Source organism: Plectropomus leopardus, chromosome 12 (assembly GCF_026936395.1).
Source record: "Plectropomus leopardus strain MGB_pleo_1.0 chromosome 12, ASM2693639v1, whole genome shotgun sequence".
In the NCBI taxonomy this organism is placed as follows: domain Eukaryota; kingdom Metazoa; phylum Chordata; class Actinopteri; order Perciformes; family Serranidae; genus Plectropomus; species Plectropomus leopardus.
In genome coordinates this window covers 1389587-1404386 of record NC_142187.1, presented here as the reverse complement: position 1 = coordinate 1404386, position 14800 = coordinate 1389587, and the positions used below count along the sequence as shown (strand labels likewise).

At 42.9% G+C, this 14800-nt stretch overlaps 1 pseudogene; it reads right to left on the bottom strand.

The window, feature by feature from the left end:
- The window catches only part of LOC148187779 (uncharacterized), a 50446-nt pseudogene extending 37795 nt beyond the window's left edge, over positions 1-12651 (bottom strand).
- Between the last annotated feature and the right edge of the window lie 2149 nt (positions 12652-14800).

Here is a 14800-nt window from a genome sequence, read left to right as displayed (position 1 = left end):
GGTAGAAGGAAGATAGAAGGTAGATTTATTGGTTATACAAAGTTTAAAAAAACTAAATTACAATTATCCTTGATGCTTTGACAATGTTTTTGGCAGAAGTTCATGATGCAAAAAGGCACATTTCACCTGCGCTTGAAAAGCTGTTTGATGGCATGAGGTGACAAGGTGGCTGGACAGAACTGGGCATTTTGTTATTATATGCGTGTCTACATGATATGCGGGAGGACTGGGTCAGGTTGAAAAGCATCTGACTGTGATGGTTTGAATGTGCTTGTGTTGCAATAACATAACCACATACCACATCATCCCACCATGCGCATTTATTATGTTAATGGCATCCTGGAACGTCAACAGTAGATGCAGAAGCATACCAAAAGCATAATATGTAGACACAGAGGTCCACTGCAAATCAACAATACGTAATGACTCGAGATGAGAGTGTGTAGATATTTACAATAAAATTAAATCCTACATCATCATCAAGTTTATGTTAAAAAAGAAAACAAAATCCACAGATACATTACAGCCACTTGTAAATTACCAAAGGGCTCCTGGGATAAGACTGTCATTTATATAGCATTAGACTTTGTGGGATTCATACTAAATTGTACATGTAGACAAAAGCCAAAAATGGCGTGTCAAAAAAAAAATCATTTATAAAACCATGCATACTCCTTTTATAATTCTAAATCTACTCTGAACTGTCCAACCTGTTCTCATTCCTAAGCTGTCAAATACTCGCTTTTGCAGTGATTTTGGCGTAAGATCCCGACACCAAAAGCCGCCTTTATGTACGATACGCAGCTGGGAGGTGCCAGAACCTGTCACATCTGTATGATACATTGCTGGCTGGCATCAGATTGAAATACTGTCAAATATTTCAAACACATTCTCATCCAAGGCTATATCATGGACTGTCACCTCTACATATCACACCCTAGCTATCCTTCTGTGTCTGCTTTTTATGTTGCGGGATGGCACTACCATGGTGTAAGTACAAGCACATGATGTTATTATTGTAATTATTGTAATGTGGTTATGTCTAGGCAGCAACATCACATGGCAACCAACAATGGGACATCCACAAACACACAAGCTAGCCTGGGTGTTGGGTGTCAGAAAAACTAATGGATGCTTAGGATTAGGGGTGTGAGGAGCATGGTGAGGTATAGGAAAACCAAAAAAACAATTAACATCACATTCAAACAGGAATGGAACACTGGACTCCATCTTGAAAGATTGTTGGACCTATCCACCACCCCTCACACCAACCCTTTAGGCGCCCCTGGTCCCCATATTACATCGTTACCTGCAGCGTTTCAACCTGAAGTCATCCTGCTGCATGTCATGTGGACGTGACAGGTTCTGTCATAAGTGACGCCACCCGTCCACATATAATGAGGAACTGGCAGGTGCCATCCAGCTGCCTGCCAGCATACAGTATCACTGGATCTGACTCTGTCCAGCCCCAGTCTTACTTGATGCCATCCAGCAGTATTTCATGCACAAAATGTGGCTTTGGTGTTGGGATCTTGTACCAGAAGTACTGACAAAGTGGCAGTATTCTACAAGTTCAGAATGAGGGAAAATCTGTTTCTTTGGAGTTTAAAATGCTAAGTAATTTACACTTGCCTGATCCTGTTCATGGCTGTAACAGGGTGTAGTAGGACCTAATTACAGCACAACAGAACTGGAGAGTAACTGGTAATGACCTTTATTTAATCTTTTGGCAGGTTGAATGGAGCAATGGTGAGTGTAATCAGGTCGCAGGTAAGAAGGGACAGTTATCAGTTCTGGGGTGGAGTGGAGTTTGTAGAGGGACTGGGGTGAGCTCACGTTCACAGGTGATAGTTCAGAATTTGGGCGGGGAAATTGTGAACGTGGAGCGGACTGGCAGGCGAAGGTCACTGGTAAGTTGCAGGAGCACTTGCAGCAGGAAGCTTGTGGGAAAAGCGGGGACTTTGTAGAGGGGCAGGCATGGCTCGTGGTCAAGGAGGAAGCAGAGTTGGCATCAGGCTGGCAGGAAGCGGAGCAGATAAATCCAGTGGTAGCAGGCAGTAGGTTCAATGAGGACAGGCGGGGTATTGATGTACCATCAAAATGAGAAACACCAGAGGCACTCACATGGAAGACATGTTTCACTCGGCGTGAGGCTGACACTGCACAGCCACAGGCAGACAAGAACCAGAAAGTGCACAGGCGAAACTCGTGGTCGGGGACAGATGGCTGTTAGGTTTACGCGGGCAGAGACAAGGAGAGGTGGTCAGTGGCAAGCTAAGTCGAGACCAGGAAAACAGTCCGAGAATGAGTGCTGTAAGGTCTGGCATGGAAGTAAAGACAATCTGCCAATGAGTAAGTGGAGTGAGGCTGCTTAAATACTAGCTTGATTGCAGATGAAGGGCAGCTTGGAGCACCAGGTGGAGGGGATGAGGCTGATGAGGAGGAGTGACCAAGTGGAGATAGAGGCGGAGGTGGGGTAAGGGGTTAAATCCCATAGCAGCAGTCAGAGCAGACTGTGGTAATGGCAAGGTATTCAGGTTTTACTTTTGGCAAGCAAGGACACTGTACAGTTAACTACTCATCTGAAAAGAACTACTGAAACAATTAATCAATGAAAAATAAATTGTCCTGTTAGAATATGCAAACTTGAAAAATATGATGTCATTTCAGGAAAAGGTAACATTTTTTTGTTCAAATTAATCCCTCGAGAGTGAGGCTCATTGCCCCGGGGCTCACTTTTTAGCGGCAGTCAAGATCTGATTGGGTGCAGAACAGGAAACAAATGAAGCTAAAGCTGAATTAATCAGAGTTCACAGAGGTTCTGTTAGACCCTCTCTGTATATCTCTTTCACTGTTACTCATTCTCCCTCTCCCCCGTCCCTCGTTACTCTCACACACTCACATTTACACACATTCTTATTACTTTAACATGTCAGGCTGGTGCAGTCAGAGACAGAAAATGGCCAGTAATAAAACGGCAGTGGGACTGTCATCGTTTTTAATGAGCTGTAGTGTCATAGATCTGGGGGCTCATGCTGTCCCCTCTGGGAATAAAGACCTTGTCCTTTCACAAGAAACTTTTTAATGAACAAAGAGCTGAAACTTTATTCTCAGGTAGACTAGAGTTTGCTGTACCCTGCCCTAAGGGAAAGTAGTTCCTCTGAGTTGTAAAAACAGTTTAACCTGTGTTACAGCACCAATTTCCCTGAGTTCTCTAACAGAAATGTGTCAATGTATTACATTTATTTTAAAGTCAGTGACTGGGTTTTGGAAGGGTGGTATCTTAGATTTGTGACTTCATTTACAGAGATACTGTACTACATTCAGAGCAGAACAAATTAACATGTCACTTCCACTTCTGTTCTTCTTAATCATAAGGATGAATTCAGGCTGTGTATCTCTGCAATATCTTATTTCAGCTCACCTTCAACAAAATCATTAAAAATCCAATCACTGCATAGTGCTGATGCATTTACATGTACAGTTTAAAGATATTAAACAAAAACAATTTGCATATTTTGAAGAGAAACTAAAAAACTGTTTTTTTAATATTTCTGGGGAGTACAACATATCACTCAGTGTCACTGGCAGGCAACGAAAAGGTCCCACGCCTTGACTCCAGAAACGCCAGAGGCCTGAGCTATTCTGGGACTGGAGCTGAGTGTTATTTAACATAGCTATAGCCTGGTGAGACATCGGCAGACACACTTCAATCACTGTGGAGCTACTCTTTAATCCTAATCCTTGCCCCGGTGTGATGCACAGACACATTTCCCAAAATACTCCTGATCATCTGTCATATGGGGCTTTGGGCAGAGACATCTGAATCCGAATCTGGTGCAGCAGCGACCCTTGAGCACCTGGGTCATGCAAAACAGATACTGCATGTTTAATTTTGTATTTGTGCATTGTAAAGACATGGCTTTCCGCAGGGCATCAAAAAGGTTTAAGCATATATGAACATTTAATTTTTAAATGAAGACAAAGATGAGAGTAGCTCAACTGTCCAGTCTAACTGGTCATGCATCATTTGATCAGTTTCATTCATGCTTCACAATCACTGGCTCATTTGTCAAGTGTTTGGCTACCAGATGACATCCAAAGTCCAATCATACCTGTGCAGGTGGACAACACGGCCATAACAACCTGGCAACAGTTTACAACCAATTGCTACAAATGGTTACTTCCTAATCAAGTGTCTGTGATTATATTCTATGACTCCTGTTTAAACTATTTACAGCAGATTTGAAAGAAGAAGAATTAGAAGAAAAAGAAGCTTGTTCCGAAGCCAAGTCCCTACAGACTGATGTTTATTTTCTGTCCTGTCAGACCTGTAATTTCAGTCCGCTCTCATTCCAAAGTCATCAAATACAGCCACTTTTGCAGTGTTTTGAGATCCTGACACCAGTAGCCATGTTTTATGTCCCCATGATACGTCGCTGGATGGTGTCAGCTGAGAGTGCAGCCAGACAGGACTGTTCACTGTGTTATTATACGCAAAGGATAGCAGGATGGCCAGACGAAACCTGTTGCATCCACGTAATACACCAACAGACAGCGTCAAGTTGACACACTGTCAGTAAAAAGTTAATATAAGGAGCACAAAGGCCCCTATAGAGCAGACAGGAGGGCAGTTCAAGGGTTTGTTGATATCTTGGCATTAGTTGCTATATACTTTTGTTGCCTCAACATAACCACATGAAGTGTCATCTCACCAAGTGCTTTTGTGGACATCACAGTGGCATCCCTGAATTTAAACACTAGATGCCTAGAGCACGATATATAGACGCAGAAGTCCACTGCAAATTGACAATTTGATTGACATGTGATGACTTGGCATGAGAACGTGTTAGCAATTAACATTCACCTCTATTATCTTTGCCTAACCCTAACCATGCCATAAACAAAGGTTGTAAACAGTAAGCATTTCAAAGATGTTAGCATTGCGTGCAACTTGAGACTTGTCAGAAAAGCCCAATAATGAGGTTCTTGCTTAGTTGCTCCTACACAGTTGCTGAGACTACATCCAGCCAAAATGGTGTTTGCATCTGTCTCCCAGTAACCAGGTCTGATCAGTGTAGATGATGCTCAGTGGCCTTTGTGTTTCTCAGGGGCTCCTGCCACCAGCCTCTGAAACCCCTAAATTGGGAGTTTGAATAGAGCAAGGCAACTAAACATAACTATGCACGAATGGTACAACAGAGCAGAGTACCAAAATACAATGTGAATTTTTTTTTTTCATATTGGAAATATCTTCATTTGTACTCTTCTAGCTTCAATCACAGGGACACATCAAGGTAAGGAGTACTTGTCAATCAGATCACAGAAGGGCGGGACTTTCTGCAAGAAATAGTGTGAAAAAATGTATGAAACTGTTTTATATGATACAATAAGAGATGATACGATATACTTTACTTTCCCTGTAGGAAAACATGTCTTGGACTTAGATGCTGCACCCATACATGCTTGCTTTCACAGTCACAATAAAACAAACCACATATGAACAGCAAAACAGCAGATGGCAGTAGATGAAATGGTAACAGTATCTGTTTCTCTGGTAGATTGAATGACTTTGCTAACATTCAGTACCACAGCTGAGAGCAGTAGAGAGGTGCACAGAAAAAGGGTTAAATCTCATACTCCTTCTCTATTTCTATTACTTTTGTAGTACGGTCATTTGAGAAAAGACTTATAAAGCATTTCCAGCCTCCCATGTCCTGTGTTGGTCTCAAAAATTTACTTGGACTCCACAATGAACTGATTAGAAGTTGTACACTGTGACCTCGCAAAACATATTTTTGGAAAAAACTCAAAACAAAATTTCACACAGTTGTATTCAAGGATGAAATGATGTGATGAAATTGTATATCTAAAAGGTCAAAGGTCAATTTCACTGTGACATAATGTTCTGCAACAACACTTTCTAGCCTTTACCCAACGTCATATTTTAAGAAAAATATGAACCAGGCTTTTATTTATTTATATATATTTTTCTTAAACCAAATGTATTTCGATAAAGCAAATGAATGCCAGCTGTCTATAAACGATTTTTCCTGGCAATCAACAGCTTGATAAATGCAAATTAATGTTCAAATTAATGTCAAAGTGACAACTTGAAGGGAAGTGATTGTTGTTTTAATGTTCCATGTTGCAACATGGAACGTGCAGCATTTTTACAAAAGAAAATCTGTCTCTGTTCCCAGTTCTCTCAGTTGTTCCTTTTCCACCTGAGGCCATCAGTAGCAATCACCTGAGCACTCAGCTTTGAGATACAAATATTTGCAATTCCTTCCATTAATAATACACATTCTCCCAGGGAAAACGACATAGTGCTTTGACAGAGCTGACAATTATGCTATAATGCATGTATCAAGCTGAGAATGTGAGTGTGTGTATGCGTGTGTGCAGGTGCTTACTAAGGGTACAAAAAAAATGCTTTAAACCACACTAAAAACAGTGCCAGGAAGACAGAGGATCCTGGGAGGGACACGACTTGATTGATGATTTGGGTGGTATTAAGCCGAGCTGCAGGGTGAATGACTCCGGCATGCAGGCAATCACTGTGGAAGTCCAAAAGGCAAAAAATATTTCTGATGGAAGCAGCTGAACAAACTTTGACCACAAGTTTTCATGTGTTTGTGTGATCTGAAAACATACTCTCAGCACCAGGGTACACGGCTCGTGATGGTGGACAAAACAAACTGTCTTAGTAAGGTGCTGTTCTTCCAGAACAGCTGTAATACTTTGTGTCTTTAGGCAGGTTTTCATTACAGATTTGTGCAAAACTTAAGCTATATTTTGGAAATGTCATACACAATAGCGAGATGACTCCATTTCCACTGAGTGATGTTCTGCGATTTCTCGTCTGGTGATAACATTCCAAGAAGGATGTTCAAAACATAAGCAGCTTTATTTCTATTGCAGTCACCATATTAGCCATCATTATTTCCAATCCAAGGCCACGTAGGCATGTTATGGAGCCATAATGGAAAGACAAGCCCCATATAGGTGGCAGTGGCCACATATGAGGTATTTCTGGGAGGCGATAGTCCATGATTTTACAAAGAAATTGTTGATTCAATATTTCTGGATGATCTGCTCAACTTTTGAAGAGTTATGCTATGCAATAACAGCTATTAGAGTATTTTCGAAATTGCTGCATTTTTTGTATACAGAATTTCAATTTGTGCTATTTGAGGGTTAATGGAAATCCGCCTATTGATTCTCCTTGCCTGAGATCAGACAGAATTGTCAATTGTTTATATTTTTTGTGGGGGATTTTCACCGAACCAATCACTTGAAACCCAAGAAATGCCCAGATCTAACATAATTTGAAGTCCACACATAGCTATGCCAACATACCTGTTTTACTGTTATTTTGAGAGTGGAATAGAGCAAAGTAAACTATAAGATATGGATTATTTAGGACATCCATCTTGTCCACAGTGCTCAGCATTGTTGTTATTATTTCTAATGGGTTCCAGCACACTGTTTGACTGTGATTCTGATTGCCCAATCATTAATTCCCCCACAGTGCTGATTGGTTGTTGTTGTTTATTTTTAACTGGGAGACTGCCGTTTCATTTTACAATGCAAGATGATTCCAACTGGTTGGAATGGTGTTAGTCAAAGGTCTGGACCCAAGTAAAGATTCTCTATTCGGCTGTCTGGTGGTGTATAATAACAACGCTGGCCATGTTCTTAGCTGATGTCATAGAGGGTCATATCATGCAGATGCAAAATGTGCCTTTTGGTGTTGGAATTGTATGCCACAGTAAAATGAATGAAAACAGGCTTTCTTATACCACACGCATACCCCATAATCACATATTTTGGACATTCAAATACTTGCCTTTGACAAACACTACACTGCTGCAATTAGAGCCTGCTGCCTGATTCTCCTTCCATGCTTGTGTCATTTAAGTCAGCACCAGTGCTTTTCCACAATTTATAACCCACAAGTATAATTCATTTCAGTCATTCATATATGGAAATGATATATCTACCAGATATTTTGTGTAAGTTTCTCTAAAACTGAAACATATAGACCCACTGCTGTGTCATTGTTTCATTCTGCAACACAGTGTTTTGGCATATTGTTTCTTCTCTGAAGCACCACTTAAGAATTCCACTACACTCAGTGTGTATGAATGTGTATGTGACAAGCCAGCATGATTTGAATTGTGACTAAATGGACGACAGTAGAGAAAGCATGTGTGTTCAGCCTGTTCAATGTGCTAAGCCTCTCTGAAAGACACAGGTAAGATGCAGATAGACTCTGGTCAGGAAACACTGGAGCAGCAGCATGAGCTGAGCTGTCTTTTGGGATTATCAGTCAGCGGCGGGCCAGTTTGGAAACACATTTCAACTCTGTGATCAGGCTGTAGATTTCATTAAATGTCTTTTTGATAACGTGTGAGACACTTCACCTCGTGTAACCTTTCTCAAAAAACAGCAGACTGAATCCTAATAAGCTTGTTTATGTGTGCCAGACGTGCACAGAATTGACCCCCAGTAATCACCACACACATGCCAGATTTCTTCTTCAACTCGCAGAATCAGAATCAGTAAATCTTTATTGTCTGTCATGACAGAAAATTGTGTTGGGCTTCACTCATACAACCAAAAACAACACTATAAAAGATTAAGACTGAAAAGACACACAATTCCTAAAACCAAGTGAGATAAAATACTGTGCAAATAATTTAAACCTAATTAAACCTCTAATTGTGCAAAGTGATAAAGTGCATAAGTTGGAGTTCATTTTGAATGATTGTTTGTTTAAAAAAGAAAAAAGAAACTGTGTAATACTCCCACTAAGCAAATGGCATCTGTGTGCTCCTGTGCTATTTGCACATATTTACATGAGGTAAACACTCTCATTTGGTGCAAAATTGGTCCCATTCTATGAAAAGACCTCATTGCAAGAACAGTCCAATTCACAAAGATCAGCACTAAGCCACATGCAGTTACAGTAAAATTATTAATGTTTTGAAGTTGGTGCTAATTGAAGCACAAATCATGCTATCATTTTTACAGTCTGAAAGTGTGTGTTAGGAAACACTAACAGTACTGCTGACATACATACATACATATATAAAATCCCAAACACAGTTTCTGTCACTTTCAGATTCCTAGCCTGAGATTTTGAAGAATTCCTCTGCAGAGTGTTGCAGTCCCAGCACAAAAGGAAAGTTAGTTGCCAAGCTTTTGGTTTTGATAGGTGGACCCCGACAATTCATCTTTTTTTTTTTCTTTAATGAATTATAAAGAATGCACATCATGATATGGTGACTTGTCAGAGGTAATATTGGAATAAAATAAAATAAAAAAATAATAAAAAATGCTTTGCTAGTTTGATGTTTTTTATATTATACATATCAGAGCCAGTCAGGAGGGTTCAGGTGTTTGTATTACGCCAGTCGGGCCATTTAACCCTCTACCTAATGTTGGGTTAACATTAACTGTGAATTTCACTGTTCTTTAAACACAACATCTATTGCATGTCTGTTCGTCCTGGGAGAGGGATCCCTCCTCAGTTGCTCTTCCTGAGATGTTTTTTTTTTTTTTTCTCGTTAAAGGTTTTTTGGGGGGATTTTTTTTTGTTTTCCACTGTAAGGGTCTAAGCTATACTATGCTGTATAGCCCTCTGAGGGAAATTGTGATTTGTGATAATACATTCATTCATTCATTTTCCATAACCGCCTGTCCTCGCAGGAGTCGTGGGGGGGTTTGGAGCCAATCCCAGTTGTCATCGGGCAGAAGGCAAACTCCGCACAGAAGGGCCCCCACCCACAGATGGAACCCCGTTCCAACCTGGGATTGAACCAGGGACCCTCTTGCTGTGAGGCAACAGTGCTAACCACAGCGGCAGTAGTCTCATGATAGACACAAAAAGAGAGAGAGAGAGAACACACTGCAGGCAGCACAACTGAAAGGAGACGCTTTCTTTTTTTAAATAGTCAAATCTGCAGTAACATTGTGGTGATTGGACAAAGTTGCAAAGATTCACAGAGATGGCTCAATTTGCTCTAACTTTTGTGATCACAACACTGCAAAATCCTGGATGGACTGCCTATTATTTTGTGTAGACTTAGGCCAATATTAAACCTTGCAATCATCAACAGTCAAGTCAGTTATTAGCGCACAAAGTCACTAAAACAGCGACACCATGACCGTTTATTTGTTTATAAGGATCCCCATTAGGTGACACCTAGGTAACAAGCTAGTCTTCCTGGGGTCCAAGACAGTTGCATCCGCACAATGAACAGCATCCACATCAAAATAACACAACAGCTCAGGGGACATTTGGTTTTACTCTCTCACCTATCTATTCCTCAATATCAGTAAGCATGCACTGAAACTCAATCATGTGGACACGTGGACATACTTTAATAAATAAATAGGAATGAGGACTAAACATCAGATGCTTTCAGTGGGTAAACGCTGAATATGTGGGTCCAGTAAATTGCTTTCTATCCAGTTAGGATCTTATTAATGTTTATGTGACTTTCTTTCATAGGGCAGAGGGGTCGCAAGTAAGCTTGGCTTGGGACAATTTTTGATTAAAAAAAAAAAAAATGCAACTGAAATTTGTGACAGGGCGCCTTATAGGACATGCAAGTGTGGGATATGCAGAGAATGGATAAAAATAACTCAATAAGAGAGGACATGGATAGGCCCATTATGAAATTAAATCATGATTTACCTATATAGAATTAAGTCATGAAGTGCTCTTAATAAGCTTGGTTTTATTTCCTCTTTTCATATTGTGATTTATAAACATGTAGTCTATCATTTTTATCTTGAAAATAATTGCTTGTTTTTTACACACAAAACATCACCACTTGGACTGACCATGTAGCGGAGCAAAACTTATTTGAATAATTATCCATAAAGTGTTACTCTCAGAATTATTTCTTTGTATTGGTGACCCAACTCCTCACGTACAAAGTAACATTTTTTGTTATTGTTTGCGTGCTGGAGGTACGATATTACATCACACATTAGCAGAAGGCTGCTAATAACCACCATTTTTCAGGCAAAAAGAAAACACGTTCAGAACACACTCAGTGCAAACAGCCCGATTGTTGCAACATAGCAGCATTGGCCTACTTCATAGTTTGGAGAATACATTAGTTGGTTTAATATTTTATTTATTCAGAGAACACCATTTTTCTTATTTATGTAAAGATGTATTCATTATGAATGATTATTTATTTTATAGACCGCTAAAGAGTGCACAATGTAGCACTGTTTTTTCCTTGTTGTTGCCTGTTATGAATAAATGATAAATGTAGAGAGTGAATGTGTAGCAGCTGCTAGGTGCATATAGTATAGATCTTTAGACACATCACATCTATGTTAGACAGACATTTCAAACACAATCACACAAAAATATTCTCCACACATTCGCAAAGCATGCATGCAAAAACTATTTCTGGTACAAGTGGCATGTCAGATTTGTTAGAATTAACTATCAGAGCCAGAGTGTTGGACTCGTAAACATTATTTCAAGTTGATTATTGTTTGTAAGACATGGATTTGGTAAAGCAATTTGGCATCTGTCTAAGCTCACAATTAACCAATTTTTTGTTAAGCTTAATGTTGGGTTATTGCCTAAATTAAGCTGGCTGCACTTAGATGTTTTAATGGTGGATAGAGTTCAGAACACTGCAGTGGCTGAGAGCAAACACTATTGTTACCTGCATCTCCAAGAAGGCAGGCCAGGGAGACATGGTTAAGTTCTGCAGGGCACTTGATTTGCATGTGTCAGCTATGGTGACTGTGAAAAGGGTATTCAGAGAAAGAGGGGCTGGGGCACAAGTCACATACAGTTATCGGGAACAACTCGGGAACACAACACTTTAAGAATTGGTACCATAAACAAAGATATGAACTTATTAAAATAAATATAGAAACTATAATTATGGCCCTGCGGTTGAATGCCTCTGCACCAGCAAGTTGCACTTAGTTCACATCCATGTCTGTGAAAACATGGGTGTCTCACACACATTTCTCCCCCCCGGCAGCAAAGAAGATCTCTACAATCACAGTTTCAAGATTAGTGGCCAATTCAGTAAGATTCTTATCTTTTAGATAATACTTTATTAGTCCCACAACAGGGAAATTTGCATTGTAAGGGTGGCAAAGGGATATCAAAGCAAGGTATGTACAAGATAAATGTCATGGCTCCTGCATTCTCCTCCTCCCCACCGCCAGTGTTTTTCCACTCACCTCACTCTGACCTGCTCTACTTGCCAGCCTCGCCCACTGCTGCAGCCCGCTCTCCCTCAGCTGCAGCTCATCTCCAATCAGTCCGGTATTTAAGACACTCCCACACATTCACTCACTGCCAGATTGTTCCTCTGCACTATGCACGACTCTCCAGCGTTTTCCTGCCAGATTTACCGTTGCCGACCCAGCCTGTTCCTGACCTGCTCTCCGTGCCTGATTCCCCGTGTACCTACCTGCCTTCTGTCCCCGACCACGTGCTTCGCCCCGGCCAAGCATGGAAATCTGACGGCCCACTGGCGAAGACCTCACCGCCGACCAATGCACGATCCTCCTGCCTGCCTCGACGGCATACCGTTGTTCTTTCAGACTGTTTTCTCCTGCCACGGATCCTTCTGCCTGTCCCCTAATTTCCATTCAGCGCTATCCCCAACAACGCTCCCACACGTGTTGTCGGCTTGTCGAGCCACGGGTTTCCTGTTCTCCAGCCACAGTAGGTTCAAGCTTCGTGTCTTCGCCTGTGGGATTCCCAGAGACATTGTTTGGGCTTACCCCAAGAACGAACTGAAATTCTGTGAGCTGATCTTCGTTTGTGTTGGTTATAATAAAAGTCATTACCAACTAACTTTGAGTTTTGGCGTACTGCATCTGGGTTCTAACACAGCCCGTTTCAGTACAATCTGGCCAAACATGGACCCAGCAGACTCCAACACTTTACAGTCTCGTCTAGCCCGTGTTGAGGGAATGCTCCAGCAGCATGAGGCTCAGCTCTCCTCCAACGCGGCGGAGGCTCGTCTTTCCGCTTCGGCGTTGGAGCGAGCATTAACCCTGCTGGCGAACCAGGTGCAACAGATGGCAACCACGTTAACCCAACACACCGTTCCTGGTTCGAGTCCTGTTCAGCTGGCTCCCAACCCGGCGCCGTCTCCCAGTTCCACTCCTGAACCCCGGGTTGGGGCACCCGAACGTTACGCTGGAGATCCAGAGGGCTGCAATCCGTTTTTGACCAACTGCTCCATCCTGTTTGCTCTGCAGCCGCACACGTTTGCCACCGAGGGAGCCAAGGTGGCTTTCGCCATTAATCACCTCACTGGCCGAGCTCGACTATGGGGAACAGCAGAGTGGGAGAGAGGTACACCAGCCTGTGTCTCATTTAAAGCCTTCGCAGATGAGCTACGGAAGGTGTTTGGTCCCGTGCCTTTGGGTCCTGACGCCACCGGGGGACTGTTGAATCAGCGACAGGGAAGTCGGACAGTCGCTGATTTTGCTATTGACTTCAGAACTCAAGCTCGACAAAGTAACTGGAATTCGGCAGCCCAGTGTGACGCCTTTCTTAATGGACTAGTACCGTACATCAAAGATGAATTGGTTTCATTTGACCTCCCTCATTCGCTTGACGGTCTCATTGAACTGACTACGAGACTGGACAGGCGGATTCAGGCGAGAAGGAGGGAGCAGCGCCTGGAGGGAGGCTCTCACCGGCTTCCTGGTCACCAGCGGGGTCCTCCACCCACCACAGCGCTTCCAGCGGACCTGAGCCAGGGAGGGACGGAGCCCATGCAGGTGGGTCGCACTAGGCTGACATCAGAGGAGCGTGAGAGACGGCGTCGGGGACGGCTCTGTCTTTACTGTGGGCAAGCTGGACACTTCGTCTCCTGTTGTCCAGTAAACGGGCAGGCTCAGCAGTAGAGAGGGGCATCCTGCTGAGCTGTTCCCAGAACTCTGCCCCCAGTCTCCGTCCCCTGTTCCATGTGCAGTTTCTGTTGGGTGAGAAGACTCACACTCTCGCCACATTCACAGACTCTGGGGCTGACGTGAATCTGATCGACGAGGAACTCGCTCGTCAGCTGGGATTAAAGCAGGTCCCACTACCACGCCCCATCCCCGCCAACGCTCTGGATGGTCATCTCCTGGGAACCGTGACTCATCAGACCAATCCCGTCTCCATGCTCCTGTCCGGCGAACACCACGAGACCATCCAGTTCCACATCCTGAGGTCCCCAGAACTGCCTTTGATCCTCGGGTACCCCTGGTCTGGCTGCACACAATCCTCATATAGACTGGTCCACCGGCTCGATTGTGGCATGGAGTTCCTCGTGCCAACAGATCTGTCTCCAACGGCCAAGACCTCCCAGGGCGATCACCCACTCCTGCGCCACCCCAGATCTCTCAGGGGTGCCCACAGAGTACCACGACTACAGGGAGGTGTTTAACAAGGCCAGGGCCACTTCTCTGCCGCCCCATCGTTCCTATGACTGCGCCATTGATCTTCTTCCCGGAGCTGCCCCTCCTAAGGGTCGTCTCTACTCTTTCCGCACCAGAGAGAGAGGCCATGGACACCTACATAAGAGACTCTTTGGCTAGCGGTATCATCTGGCCGTCCTCATCTCCTGCCGGGGCCGGATTCTTCTTTGTGGGAAAGAAGGACGGTTCCCTTCGGCCCTGCATTGACTATAGGGGGTTGAACGAGATCACAGTAAAGAACCGTTACCCCCTCCCTCTCATAGCTTCAGCGTTTGAATTACTTCAAGGGGCAACCTTCAAAAAACTCGATCTTCACAACGCT